This window comes from Bidens hawaiensis, unplaced genomic scaffold, assembly GCF_021521415.1.
Source record: "Bidens hawaiensis isolate Kalapana, Puna unplaced genomic scaffold, B.hawaiensis_p1.1 tig00044783_1, whole genome shotgun sequence".
Classification (NCBI taxonomy): domain Eukaryota; kingdom Viridiplantae; phylum Streptophyta; class Magnoliopsida; order Asterales; family Asteraceae; genus Bidens; species Bidens hawaiensis.
The window spans coordinates 60,497-77,412 of NW_027497962.1; positions in this window are offsets into that span (position 1 = coordinate 60,497).

Below are 16,916 nucleotides of genomic sequence, written 5' to 3' on the forward strand. Positions count from 1 at the left end.
CAAAACTAAACTTTAACCCTTTATGTGTCAATCTTCAAACCTTAAGGGCTGAAAATAAATTTTCTATAATAACCCATCTTCAAATCTGGACTAACCTTTTACCCATGATCCAAACCCCGAACCCGCTTACCCAAACGTTATTCTTGGACCACAATCTTCTCATAAACATGGAAATTGATCGATGATTATCATTATACATACCAAATTGGTCATTGTCGACACTGGGAATTAGGAAACAGATCATTCGTGATTTATATTACTTAATATACCGAACCATCATAACTCGCTTAAGGTTTTGAGAATATAACCACCATAATAATGCAATTAATCGAGCATATACAACCCTTACAAGCCATCGGCCGTTAACCCTAACCCCAATTGCTTCTACCATCTCGCAAATCGACGTTCTTGTTCTGTGTATGGCTGGCAGTTTCATCGTGTCGTTCATCATCGATCCATCACTATTTCTGGCAATTAATACATGTAACTACTTCGTTTTGTATCCACTTTCATTAACCCTAACTTCAATTGCATTCTAATCAACATGTTATACCGGTTTTGGTTCGCGTTTTGGCCGTCGCTGTGTCGGGTTTGTTAGCCATCAATTCGCAACTACAAGAGGTAACAGATACATGTGTCAAGATCGTTTTTAACTCAATATCATTAACCATAAAGTTATTTAAATCAAATCATAGCAGATTATCAAATTACAGATCTAGGGTTTATAAGGTTTGGGGGTTTCTGTTCGCGTCTGGTTATATTATATTGGTTTTGTTTAATGCTCAATTGACAACCTAGAACAGTTGGTTGGGTGTGGGTGTTATGAGTGGGTGGTCGCGGGTTCGAATCTGGACAGCCCCGTTTTGCTCTTTTAATTTTTGTTCTAAAGCTTTTAAATGAATTTTTTTTATAAATTATTATAACTAGTATTAAATATAAAGTAAATGGTATTTTATCAAATCGACGTTAGAACGTTAAGGTGTCTTGTAAATAAATCTCGTTACTAGTTTTCGTGTGTGTGTGTGTGTGTATTTGTGTATATATTAAGTAAATCGTAATAATAATCATCATTACTTTATTAAAAACCCGACACCATTATTGGTGTATTCTCGTCGTTGAACGTTTTCATAAATTTGTTTATATTAATTTTATATATGTATATTATATATGCTAATAAAAGTAATAAATAGATTTTCCTTAAAATATTTAAACATAATATTTACTTATATCTTACTACATCCTATATTTAAGTATCTATACGTTATTATAATTATTTTATTTATTTATTTAGATATTATTATTATAAGCATATCTTATATCTTAATTATTTGAATTATTTACGTATATATATTTTTATCGTGGGTAATTATTGGTGAATTTATATATAATTAACAATGACTAATCATATTGTTTTCATAAAATAATTCGTAAAGATCTATCATTCAATCAATAAACTTGCTAATCATAAACATAACTTAAATCATATCGAAATCTTAAATCATTTAAATCGTGTTATATCTTTTATACTTAATTTATACTGTATTATATTAGGAATCCTTGACGGTGAATCCCGAGGGGGTTTAACTGCTCTCATCCTCACATCCTCACTTTTACTTCACTCATTTAATCAGGTGAGTAATCACTCCCCTATTTTACTTGTTTTCAAATGTTTTGGGGACACTTGCGTACCATTTATCAAATTATTTATCTTATTATTCTCAAACGCAAACTGTGATCTTTGTGTTGTGTATCAATTGAATGACTGTTTGTTACTTTCTATTTGCTTACTTGAATCACATTCGGAGAGGTCCAACATAATCTCATTATAGTATGATCATACGACCGTCGTAGTGGCCGGAGCCCGATCGCATTGGCAATGGTTTTACCGACACTCATTACTTGCTTAACACTTTCATTGTTTATACTCACAGATAATAGTTTTGCTTATTTTTACTCTATTATTTATATCATTATATATTATCATTTTGTTCGTGTAAAAACTTGTGAATCTACTCACTCAACATGTGTTGTTGACAAATATACATATTTTGTACGCATTTGCAGGTTATAGATTGGATTGCTTGTCGAACTGAAGCTCACGTAGAGATGACCTTAGGATGTTAAACATAAACAAGAATAGTTGGTTTTGTATTGTAATTTTCTCTATTTTTGTTGTACTTAAATGTTCGTTGACAATTAATAAAGTAATTAGATATTGTCGCTTTACAATTGCATGATACTATCTTGCGAGCTGTGGCAATCAGCTCACGCCCCGACATTTCAGCCGTAGGTTGGGGTGTGACAGATTGGTATCAGATCCGAAGGTTTAAGATAGGTCATTAGAAAAGTCCTAGAAAAATGCTTAGGACCCCATACGTGTCTATTTGTTTACCTTATGTGTTATATTTAATTGTTTACAACTTACGTAATTACCTGCTAGACTAAGTACTTATTTAACTGCTTAGTTTAATGATGACCGTCGTTCAAGTTAATCAAAAACCTAGTTAAACTATATAGATAGGATAAGTAAGGTATCGTATCCACCAGGAGTATGTGGTCAATGCAGTTCGTGTAAACAGATTTAATATTATGAAGTGACTGGTTTTTACTGCTGATCACACAAGCAATTTTTAGTAAATATAGAGAACTAAGCAATGATCAAGTAAATGGATTTCAAACAATTAACAAAGCAAATCACACCCGGGAATTCAAGAAGCAACCAAACAGTATCTCATGCAACCTAACAGATTTATTATTAACGATTAACTGAAAACTGATCAATCAGACAAAACCTTAGACGTCAACAATCACTTTACACACGGCACTGGTTATCAAACGGTCCTTGCCAGTGTGACTCAGTTAAGGGTAATTGTACGTTTTATCGTATTTAATCTAACCAAACAGTTATATGACTAATTATCTAGCAACTGGTAACAGATCGTTCAGACCAACGTAAACCTAAACCGACCGAACACACAGAAATACTAAACATCAATAATCATATATCAATCTTTAAATAACAAAACATAAGTATTCTTAATCACATGAGAAAAACTGCAAAAGGTTACAAACTATACATCCCGAGCCGTGACATCGTCAATCGTCAATATAGATGATATGGGTCATAGATATGGTCTTGACACGAGCTAGGATGGTGGAATCGCCTATTGGAACTGCTGGAAATCGCCTCTATTCTTCAAAAACGGAGTTAGGGTTTTATGTTGATGAAAAACAAGTTATAAACTCAAATCCCGTCTGCACACCCGTCGTGGTACGCGACGGGTCTTCTTAGGGGTCTATCGCGTACAGCGATTGACCAGAGTCAACATAATTTTATCACCCATCGCGGTACGCGATGGGGACTTCAGCAAACCCATCGCGTACCGCGATGGTACTCTGACACAGCAAACTTCATTCTTTTCCTCGTTTTGCGTGATGGACATCCCGGGTCTTCATTCCGTGTCACAACAGGTCCATACTGAGTACTTTAACGCCTATGACCTGAAATCCAATTAAACACGTATGAAGTATCGATAGTTCTAAAATAAACAGTTAAAAGTAAATAATAAACAAACTAAAACATATACAAATTAACCGACCATCATTTAATGCTTATTTTACATTCATGCACACAGAACTCCGAGACTATGTCTCACCCTCAAAATATTTTTATAGCTCCGAGGCAATGCCTCATTCCCATGATATATATTTACATTTAAAATTTGTTGATTATTTTTTGTTGACGAGAATTTCTTTTAGGATTTCCTAAGTTTTGCATTTACATTTTAAGTGTTTAACGTAATCAGTTAACGGTTACATTTTCCATTGTGTTTTATTATTTTATTACTTTTTAAATGTCTAGTCGGGTGAAAAATCCATTGGACGCCATGGACACGCCAACTATTCATTTTCACAATTATTATATTTACGATATTTGGTTGAAGCATTATTACGCGTGGTGATATACAAGATACTTCAACTACTCATACTTTACATTTTTCATTCGTTATTTAGTTTGGTCGGTTAAAACGGCACGTAACACTCATGGGCCAACAAAATACCATGGGACACCCAATATATCAAGAAACTTACGTTATTTTTTTTATTTGTTTATGATGTTATTTTATTTTGAAACAAGTTACGATTTGACTCAATTACTTAATTATTCAATTGCATCGAACCAAGACTTACTGATTCAGTTCATTCACATACTCATAAATATTTTGATTTCCATAATGGAGCACAGATCATTCACTCACTGGGACTCTATTATCACAAGTCCATCTAAACAACTTACTATTTAATTATCTAATCGGTTATCTCGCACTCATATTATCACATTCACAAATTATCAAGAGCAATTAATAGCTATTTTCTCATACGGATATTACAACATCATCAAATTATCAAATATAATAAAAGTATTATTAAATACCTTAATATTTGAACAATATCCCTCATGTTCATGATTATCACGTTATCAATTAACGAACTTATCACAAGTAACTCAATATCTTCAATAACTATCAATTACATCTCAATTATCACCCTCAAATTTTAAGTATTAACATTTTAATTTGTTATGCTTCGACAAAAATCTCATATCAAATCACCTCATTGATTATATCATCTACTTAAAAAATTGTCGTATAGATTATCTCATTTAAATTCTGACTTATCCTTAAGTCATGATTAACGCTAGCACAATTTATGTCGAATATCACTATTTCCTTAATAAATAATAACGAATTTACACAACTTATTATTTATACTCATTTAATCTCAATTTACATAATTATAGAAGGATTTCTACATTAAACAATATAGATCATATATTCTCTACACCCGCTTTATGACCACAAGTACAGTCAATGAGATAGCTCCTACAATCTCTAGGGTATAAATTCTAAACACTAATACAATCAATTTAATCTTGTTCACTAACTTCTTTCAGAGAAATTTCGATTCATTTACCCTTACTCACCCTCATAACAACGATAATAGCAAGCTCAAGCTTAATAATCGAGTTTAGGTTATTAAGTAAACCCATTTATCAATCTCAACGAAATCATAGTGTCCCAAAACAAGAAACCTTACACCGGAATACGCTCGTTACGTCTTATTCGCAACTTTCGTCATCCAACTCAATTCTTGTGTCATTCTTACACTCACTATAACAGTTATGGTTATCCCGTTAACACTTGTCGTTACGCTGCCTACGACACAAAGACATCCCACAACGGTCTATGCCGTCAACTTAGCTTTATAAACCTGCTACACGTACCTTCTACAATTATGGAGACCCTAATCACATACGCAACGCATTGTTCTTTGCTCATTCACGCCGAGTTCAGATTATATCGGCACCTTACCATACTACCCATGCTCATTTAGCTTAAACCAACCAACTCTATGCCTTTCAGGCTTTCTTCATGTATTAATGTCGTTCTCGCCTATTCTATTCGAGACCCGCAAGACTTAATTTCATCAAGCTTACCTTAGTCAAACCTTGTTTTCACAAACCTATTTGAGGTGCCCCAAATCATTCGATCTCAATTATATAAGTTTTCATAAGCTCAATTAACAAAGGTGTTTTGAATTAAACCAATCGTAGTTATGTTTTCACAAAGAAGATTTTTATCGTCTTCATCATTTTCGTCTAAACGTATTTTGTACTCAATTATACCTTAAACGATTATTTGTCTAAATTAGTTATTTTGGAACAAACCCAATTTGAAAAATCCATCATTTTAAGTATCTTTTTCGCATACAATACAATTTTTCTTATCTTTCCAAAGATCAATATCGTTGGTTGCCGTACTTATCTATACGTTTGGTTTTACTTAATCGAAAATTATAGGATTTGGTTCATTAACATTTCATCAACTGTTCAAAATATTTAGATCCTCATAAATCGAAACAAATTTTATTTATTATTAATATTATTTGTTTTTTTTCAATTATAAAAGACATAATTTCGATAGTCAGTTATTAGTTGACCATATTATTCAATTTGTCTTTTCCCATTTACCTTGTTTGCTTATTAAATTACTGACAACGTGTCAATTTCTACTCTCAACTTTGATTTTTAACATTTTTGTACGTCGTGTATTTATTGATCTCATGCATTAAAAGTTACCTTTCATCTTATAAATTTTTTTTATCGTGGAAATTGAATTGTTATAGTTCTATTATTAATTGAACTTGTCGTTATTTAAACAAAATTATTTCCGCTATAGAATTTTATTCCATTCTTTAAGTTAATTTCACTATAAAAATATGAATTTCATTGAATTCCCATGGTGATTTAATTAGAATTCTATTATTAATGTTCACTATTATCTAATGACATTTGCGTGGTTGTTGTCGAAAACTTGCAGTGGTTCGTGGGTACCTCAACAATCCATTTTCACTCTTGTTAGATTTCGTTATTTAGTTGGAATCGCACGTTGGTTTCTTAGATATTTCAGCTTCTTACTTCTTTTTTTAATACATCTTGGGAATTTAAAATGTTTCGATGATTTCTTCAGTTGTTGTTTGAATAGTCATGGTGGTTCATGCATTTCCAGCTCCGCGTTTTCTTCTATTTAAATATATTATTTCTCAACTCGTCTCTATTTTTCATTATTACTTTAATATTCATTATTTATTTAATATTTCATGATAAACTATGAATATTGCAACTTCTTTATTTTAATTTTAACGATGTTATGGAGATAGGAAAATCCTTTGTAATTTGGGGATATTCCAATGACCCGCTTTATACTATATCTAATTTTAAAGATTTAATTGGAATAGGACTATCTCGGTGATTCGTGAATATCCGCTTCCCAATTTCATCTATTTACAGTTTGTTTGTATACATAAATATTTGTATTAATATTTTTGCATTCTCAATTACTACTACCAGTACTTTAATATTATGATTACCTCACCTTAAATTCACAATTGCGATATTTCAATGTTGTATAAAGTTCTCTTTAAATTTCATGAGTTTCTCATTTAACTAAACTAAATCCCTCAAATTCTTCGTTCAAATTTGTATTCACGGTCTTATGAATTCTACCTCGAATGTTAAAATATTTAAAAATTTTCACTGGTTATTATTCGTCTACAATTATCAATTAATTCCTTCATAAACTTTTGTTGATGTTATCCTTGCAATCATAGAATTTTTGGTAAGTTCACGTAAATTTGTTAGTTGGCTCGTATCCCCACTCTCTTTCTTTACAATCAATCTTGTCAACGCATCATATATCCCAACTTCAATTTTTCCGTTTCTCTTAACTTTTAAGTTACTATAAAATTTTCACTAATTTCATTAATCAAACTTGAAAGTTCACCTAAATTGCGTTATTAGAAATATTTTATAAAATCTTCTGATTATACACTTATAATAAATCAACTCCCAATGGTCTTATAATATGTTAACACTTTCCTCATACTTATAATAAATTAATAACTTTTCTCACTAAATCATGCCTTTCAAATATTTTGTATACCACACGATGGGACGAGTTATGCGGACCATCCGACGACCTAAGTAATTATGGAGACCTACATAATTATTGAAGTCCTCGCATGGAAATCATAATGCGTGCAATTGTGTGTCATAATAGAGAATCGTAAGTAGTCGGGGTAACGGTACAAATGTAGAGATGATAAAGACATGGTGGATACGTCGCTGGTACATCCTATATATAAGTGTCCTTATCAGATTTTCATTTGGAGCGTTGTTCTGACTGTTCAAAGTTCTGAGTTATGATTTTTTTTTATATTTAAAGTTTTCTTTTCTCTAAATTTAACGGTGGTGCTATAGTATTCTTTAATTTCGGGATGAAATTCCATAAAGTAAGGGAGACTGTAACAACTCGGGTTTTCAAACTATTATTTATTAACCGTTACCCGACCCGTTTTCGTATTCGAGAAATTTTCATGGCGCGTTATTCGAGTATTTATTATTTTATTAATAATTCTTATAATATCTACTTAATATATATTTTAAAACTTTCAAAAATGTTGCATTTTCAACCCAAAACTAAACTTTAACCCTTTATGTGTCAATCTTCAAACCTTAAGGGCTGAAAATAAATTTTCTATAATAACCCATCTTCAAATCTGGACTAACCTTTTACCCATGATCCAAACCCCGAACCCGCTTACCAAAACGTTATTCTTGGACCACAATCTTCTCATAAACATGGAAATTGATCGATGATTATCATTATACATACCAAATTGGTCATTGTCGACACTGGGAATTAGGAAACAGATCATTCGTGATTTATATTACTTAATATACCGAACCATCATAACTCGCTTAAGGTTTTGAGAATATAACCACCATAATAATGCAATTAATCGAGCATATACAACCCTTACAAGCCATCGGCCGTTAACCATAACCCCAATTGCTTCTACCATCTCGCAAATCGACGTTCTTGTTCTGTGTATGGCTGGCAGTTTCATCGTGTCGTTCATCATCGATCCATCACTATTTCTGGCAATTAATACATGTAACTACTTCGTTTTGTATCCACTTTCATTAACCCTAACTTCAATTGCATTCTAATCAACATGTTATACCGGTTTTGGTTCGCGTTTTGGCCGTCGCTGTGTCGGGTTTGTTAGCCATCAATTCGCAACTACAAGAGGTAACTGATACATGTGTCAAGATCGTTTTTAACTCAATATCATTAACCCTAAAGTTAATTAAATCAAATCATAGCAGATTATCGAATTACAGATCTAGGGTTTATAAGGTTTGGGGGTTTCTGTTCGTGTCTGGTTATATTATATTGGTTTTGTTTAATGCTCAATTGACAACCTAGAACAGTTGGTTGGGTGTGGGTGTTATGAGTGGGTGGTCGCGGGTTCGAATCTGGACAACCCCGTTTTGCTCTTTTAATTTTTGTTCTAAAGCTTTTAAATGAATTTTTTTTATAAATTATTATAACTAGTATTAAATATAAAGTAAATGGTATTTTATCAAATCGACGTTAGAACGTTAAGGTGTCTTGTAAATAAATCTCGTTACTAGTTTTCGTGTGTGTGTGTGTGTATTTGTATATATATTAAGTAAATCATAATAATAATCATCATTACTTTATTAAAAACCCGACACCATTATTGGTGTATTCTCGTCGTTAAACGTTTTTATAAATTTGTTTATATTAATTTTATATATGTATATTATATATTCTAATAAAAGTAATAAATAGATTTTCCTTAAAAGATTTAAACATAATATTTACTTATATCTTACTACATCCTATATTTAAGTATCTACACGTTATTATAATTATTTTATTTATTTATTTAGATATTATTATTATAAGCATATCTTATATCTTAATTATTTGAATTATTTACGTATATATATTTTTATCGTGTGTAATTATTGGTGAATTTATATATAATTAATAATGACTAATCATATTGTTTTCATAAAATAATTCGTAAAGATCTATCGTTCAATCAATAAACTTGCTAATCTTAAACATAACTTAAATCATATCGAAATCTTAAATCATTTAAATCGTGTTATATCTTTTATACTTAATTTATAATGTATTATAATAGGAATCCTTGACGGTGAATCCCGAGGGGATTTAACTGCTCTCATCCTCACATCCTCACTTATACTTCGCTCATTTAATCAGATGAGTAATCACTCCCCTATTTTACTTGTTTTCAAATGTTTTGGGGACACTTGCGTACAATTTATCAAATTATTTATCTTATTATTCTCAAACGCAAACTGTGATCTTTGTGTTGTGTATCAATTGAATGACTGTTTGTTACTTTCTATTTGCTTACTTGCTTACTTGAATTGCATTCGGAGAGGTCCAAAATAATCTCATTATAGTATGATCATACGACCGTCGTAGTGGCCGGAGCCCAATTGCATTGGCAATGGTTTCACCGACACTCATTACTTGCTTAACACTTTCATTGTTTATACTCACAGATAACAATTTTGCTTATTTTTACTCTATTATATATATCATTATATATTATCATTTTGTTCGTTTCAAAACTGGTGAATCTACTCACTCAACATGTGTTGTTGACAAATATATATATATATATATATATATATATATATATATATATATTGTACGCATTTGCAGGTTATAGATTGGATTGCTTATCGAACTGAAGCTCACGTAGAGATGACCTTAGGATGTTAAACATAAACAAGAATAGTTTGGTTTTGTATTGTAATTTTCTTTATTTTTGTTGTACATAACTGATAAATAATTTATCAAATTATTTATCTTATTATTCTCAAACGCAAACTGTGATCTTTGTGTTGTGTATCAATTGAATGACTGTTTGTTACTTTCTATTTGCTTACTTGCTTACTTGAATCGCATTCGGAGAGGTCCAACATAATCTCATTATAGTATGATCATACGACCGTCGTAGTGGCCGGAGCCCAATTGCATTGGCAATGGTTTCACCGACACTCATTACTTGCTTAACACTTTCATTGTTTATACTCACAGATAACAATTTTGCTTATTTTTACTCTATTATATATATCATTATATATTATCATTTTGTTCGTTTCAAAACTGGTGAATCTACTCACTCAACATGTGTTGTTGACAAATATATATATATATATATATATATATATATATATATATATATATATATATATATATATATTGTACGCATTTGCAGGTTATAGATTGGATTGCTTATCGAACTGAAGCTCACGTAGAGATGACCTTAGGATGTTAAACATAAACAAGAATAGTTTGGTTTTGTATTGTAATTTTCTCTATTTTTGTTGTACTTAAATGTTCGTTGACAATTAATAAATTAATTAGATATTGTCGCTTTACAGTTGCATGATAGTACCTTGCGAGCTGTGGCAATCAGCTCACACCCCGACATTTCTGCCGTAGTTTGGGGTGTGACACCGCGTCGCGCAGCTAGGGCAGGAGGGGTCAGGTCGCGCGGCACCTAGTGGCATCTGCAACTTATTTTCGTTTTTTCCTTGTTGTTTTGTGCTTTGCGTGTTTGTTGAACCAACCTATTTGCATGCAAACATGAAAGAGAACCTTACAAAGAACCCTTGACCCTTACCCTATATACACTCACCCATCTCCTTCATTTTTACACTTGCTCTTACTCCAAATTTTTGCTCAAATCTTAAGATCTAAAGGTTGTTCTTCATATTCCTGGTAGTTTGACTTCCCAAGTCAAACTACCCATAGTCTTTCACTTTAATCAACTTGTTAATACTTGAAGCTTGTTATATAACATATATATAATATAAACCCCTTGTTACCTTTGGTAGTCACTTCCCCGGTCTCGGTCGGTGGAGTGTCGGACCTCGTAAGGCAAGGCTACATAGAGGACTCCGTGTCCTTTATATATATATATATACATATATAACTTGTTAATACATATTAATCATGCTTAACTTCTGCTTAGTTTAGTTTGTATATCATATTTATGAAGTTCCATGGTTATGGGTTTAAAGAGACTAGCCTCGGTTTAACCGTAAATAGCTCTAAACCGTAAACCGAACTTGTTTACTAGTTTTGTTAAATAATTGTTTAAACATACTTTATGTTGGAATAAAGTTTCTAAAATCATTTTCATAAGTTCTATGGTTATGGTTTGTGAAATCTAACCTCGGTCTTAACCCGAAACAAGATTCGAACCGAAAACTGAACTTTTGTTTAAAGACTTTATTTTAACTTTTTAGTTGTAAAACTTAAGTATCATTACTTATAAATTTTTATACAAGTTCTTTGATATTTGGGCATGTGGAAACCATCTATGAACCTATTGTGAGATGGAAACCAAACCAAACCGAACTAAACCGACTTTCACTCGCTTAAGACACACAAGTGTGTTTTTAGCTATCAAGCCTTGTATAAATCTTTAAAAGTACTTTATAAACTGGTTTTAATTATTTTCTTAAGTACTTGGAAATGTTGGATCCAGCTTGATCTCACAACAAAGTTTGGACCGACAAAACCAAACACTCGCTTAACGTACGTTGTTAGTTCTAAAACAATAGAACTACATACTTGGTTAAGTATTACAATTTTTATGAGTTCTCCCATAACATTTAATACTTTGGAAAGTTGACTTTGGGTTTGATCAATTATCAAGGCCCGAACCAACAACCCGAACACTTGTTAAAACCCGTTTTAATATCTATTTTATAAAGGGACTTGCATTCTTGCATTTTTACCCACCTTATTACTTAACATTGGTTGAGTAAATATCAAGGCTAGATTCTTTAACCCGGTTTCGAGCAAACTTGTATTTTAAAAGGACTATTGTTATAATTTCTTAAATAGTTACATTTTAAACCTTGAACTTTAATTGTTTACATTTCTCAACATTTATTTTATTTAAATACTTTCAAGACAACTTTCCTAATACAAGACTTCGTTTATTTTAGGCTTCAATCCTTAAACTCGTCATTCCGGTTAAACTTCAGATCATCCATCTTTCAAGTTTATTACTCTAACGTGATACTTTCATACCCCGTTTTCCATCTTTCGTTTTGGGGGTGGTATTGCATATCTTATTAAAACTAAATGCTTTATACTCGAGTCTTAAAACCACAAACCTATTGTATACTTTACTTAAATAAAAGCTCGATTTGGTGTTCTATGCGTACATGCTTATATGCTTATGTGTTTAGCGCTTTTGGTAGGTTGATCTATAAATCCTAGGCTATTTGGCATCCCCTTATAGCAAGGTGTCGTTAATGTATTCTTATTAACGATAACTATAAATCCTAGACTATTTGGCATCCCCTTATAGCAAGGTGTCGCTAATGTATTCTTATTAGCGATCTCACTTTTATCCAAATTATTGCTATTATTTATTGTTTCGTATACAAGTTGTGGCATTTCTTATTGTATACATATATGTTCAAAACTATGAATTGTTCACCAACCATTGTTGTCACACCCCGATCGTGATGGCGGAATAATCGAGGCGCGGCGACTAAGTCGTGATTGTTGAGCACAATAGTATAAAAGTCTAAATGCATAAACATAACCAAAATGTCAAATATTACACCATCCAGGTAACATGAAACAAATTGTTTTAATACAAAATATCAAGTTTCCAAACAACTCCTAGACTAGCCTTCATCTCTCTAAGGCCTCTAAACTTGCTAGGGATTTCTTGCTGCATTATTTCCTGAAAACATGTAACAAACTGTCAACTACATAAAGTAGATGAGTGAATTCATAGGTTTAAAGAAAAAGAGTTTATACACAAACATACTAGTATAGGTTGTAGGGGTTTATATATAGGGTGTACCTGCGGCTAACCCACCACTCCTACAACTTATACTACTATGTTTGGATATAATACCCGGTTTTAAGATGGTTTGTAAGAAAAGGGTCTCTTGGTTTTCCCAAAGAGGTTTTTGTAGTAAGTAAAACATGAAATGTTCTCCTGGACTCTCAGCGGGCTTATTATTCTCCCATTAGAGTCGTTTGTGATAAGATTACTCAAAGATTTGTGGTCTCCCAACGGTACATGTAGCACATAGCAGTTAAGCATAAATAAGGACATATAGATTTGAGCATGCTAAGTTTACTAGATAAACCAACACCAAGATCCCACTGTTTACTAGTATCCAAGATGATGGTGAATAAATGATGATGATGATGAATGAAGATGAAACTCAATGATCACACAAGACTTGATTGATCCCACGCAAGACTTAAACCAAGACTACCTCGTTCTTGTCATCCAGGACTCAGCTAGGTTCTACCGAGAGTAGGATAGACTCCCCAAAGAATCCTGGGTTCCCTTGGTCCCTACCGAGACTAGTATAGGTCCCCAAGAGTTATGGATTTCACCGAGACTAGTATGAAATCCCATGAGTTACGAGTGCCACCGAGAATAGAATGCCACTCATGGTCGCGAGTTCTACCGAGAGTATAATAGACTCTCGCGTCCAATTCAACTCATGATGCTTTGATCTCTAGATTTCCATGCTGACACAATGACTATGATGATATGAATATGATTCCCATTCCCATGATGTCAATGTTCATAGAATTTCCCATACTCATTGATTTCCAATGTTCTTAGATCTCCATAAGTTGATGGGTTTTCCCATGTTCATAGATTTCCAAAGTTTATAGATTCTTAAAAAGCTTGTGGATTTCCGCACGTGTGTAGAAATCCAAAAGTTTATAGTTTAAAGAGTGTTTGCATAAATGATTTTATCCAAACGTGTAAAGTTACCATGTTTCCACCCCATAGTTTTGAAAAGCTTAAATAGGGGCTATGAACTCACCTTGATCTCGGGTTAGGATGGTGCTACAATAGATCTCCTTAGCCTAGAGTTGAACATATATATAAGGTTAACAACGTGCTATAAGTCTAAGAAAACGAGCTTACGCGGCCTCGAGCAAAAACTGGGTTTTAAAGACGAAAACAGCTTGGTTCTGGCTTGATTCGATCGAATAGGAACACGTTCGATCGAATAGACACACATTCGGTCGAATCTGTGGCACACTCGATCGAACTAGAAACACATTTGGTCGAACCAGTTGGAAAAACTCGTTCGGTCGAACATGGAACTTGTTCGATCGAATAGACACTCGTTCGATCGAATACGAAACTCATTCGGTCGAATGAGTTGGAGACCATTCGGTTGCTTTCCTATTCGATCGACTGGACTGATTCGATCGACTGGTTCGATCGAATGAGTCTGATTCGACTCCTTCAAGCTGGGCGACGGAGAAACCTACGGGTTTTTCAGATTTTCCAGATTTTTGACCCAAAATCGAAGTTTTTGACATGGAAATGCTCGGGATTGAAAGGGCTATCGATTCCTAGTGATTTTAAACACAAAAGCCTGCATTTTGACACCAAAACAAGACGGTTTTTGACCCGAAAACTCTAGAAACGAAAATGGGTGTTTTTGCTCGATTTGAGGCCGAAAATGGTTATGAAAATGGATGATTTTCAAGAAGATCTTACCAAGAATAACAACAAACAGATTTGTGGACTCGGATTTGAAGTTTGAAGACTTTCTCTCTCTAGTTTCTCTCTCTAGAATGAGAGTGTTTGGGTGGGAAGTGTTGGTGGAAATGAAAGAGATGGTGTAAGAATACTTGATTTTCCGCTTAAATACTCGGGTGACTCGGGTTCGGGTTTAGGCTACCGACGGGTCAAGACTAGTCGAGTTCATAAGTTTTTAAACAAACTAAAACTTTTTTTTTTTTTTTTCAGCAAAACTTTTATAAAACCATTTTCCGAATAATTATTTGAAATCTTTTTAAATAAGAACATTTAATTTTTCGAAAGCATAAAAATTAATATTTTTCAGGCGTAAATGTCGTTTTATAAAATAAACATTTTAAATGATAAAAGCAGATTTTTCCAATGATATGGGTTCCGAACTTATCGTCCAGAATCCCAAAGTCTATAGTTTCCGATGATTTCACGATCCTAGTTTACCAATCGAATTTCAGGGCGTTACAATTGTGTTGTTGATAAAATTTATTTTATGCAATGTTACAGGTTTGCATCTAGGTTGATTCGAGATCGTGGTGAAAACGTTGTCAAGACCTTTAGGATATTAGCAACAATGAACAATATTTAATTTGCTATATTTTGTTATTTCTTGTTATGACTATCTTATAAATATTGTTATGTGACATTTTGATGTTGTGAAATTGTAACATCCTACTTTTTATAAAGAATTAATAAAATAAATTTTGTTTATTTTATAATGTGTCGTGTATCGGTTTAAGTAAATAAACTAATAGAAGGCGGCTTGGACTTTAGAAGATGGAATAAGAAATGGAATAGGCCTTAGGTCCATGGGCTTAAGGGAGTATAAATACCTCTTAAACCCTAAACATCTCCATTTTATCCATCTCTACACCATAGCCTACACCTTGGAAAACACACACAAACCCGAACCAAGATCCGAAGGCGAAAACCCGAGCTTGTTGGTGCTGGAACATCGTGACGGGCCAAAACAACATCAAAGACCAGCTCGTGCTCGCAGTTCGACTCGTTTAAGGTACGTTTATATTTAGAAATCGTTCATATAGGTTCGGTTTGATTAGGGAAATCATAGATCTGTGTTAGTTTGTTATAAACGAATCTAAAACAACAAATATTATGGAAATTGATTAACATTTGATGGGATAATTGTTAACCTAAATAAACCCGTATATATATGCCCAAATTGCACCCTTTAAACGTGAACGTCTGGACGATTTGATGATTGGGGTTTGTTAGCGCTATGATTACGAGTTCATGGATACCAAAATCGTGTTATTTGGTTAAGAAACGAAGGTTTAATCGCAGATTTAATATAGTTTAACTGCTGGGTGTTCTTGACGATTTTGACTTTGACCCTAGGTCAAAGTTTGGATAAGAACAGACGAATCCCTGTCAATTCGTTAAGCAACCATGACGAATGGGACACATTTGCATGCCTTGATAACGAATGAACCCTAAATTCGTTACCTATCCATTCGCTAAATAAGATAACGAATCAGGTCGTTCGTTATATGCCAATTCGTTATGATAAGATGACAAATCAGAAGGATTCTCTATTCGTCAGTTCGTTATGATGTTATAACGAATCAGCTGATGAAAAATAACGAACTAAGACAGCGAATGAATCTAACGAACCAGCTAATCAGACCAGGATTGATAACGAATTAGAGAACGAATTGAGCTTAATTCGTTATAAAAAATGATTAGCGAATTAGAAAAAGAATTTAAAATCCTAATGGAAAATGTGATAAGACAGTTAATGGAAATAAAATTTTTCCAAGCTGACCTGGCAGCTCGACCCCAGCCAGGGGCTCTGCCCCTTGGACCCTTCTTGGGGCTGCCGCCCCTAGACTCCGCTGCCAGGGGCGCTGCCCCCGGACCCCCGTTCG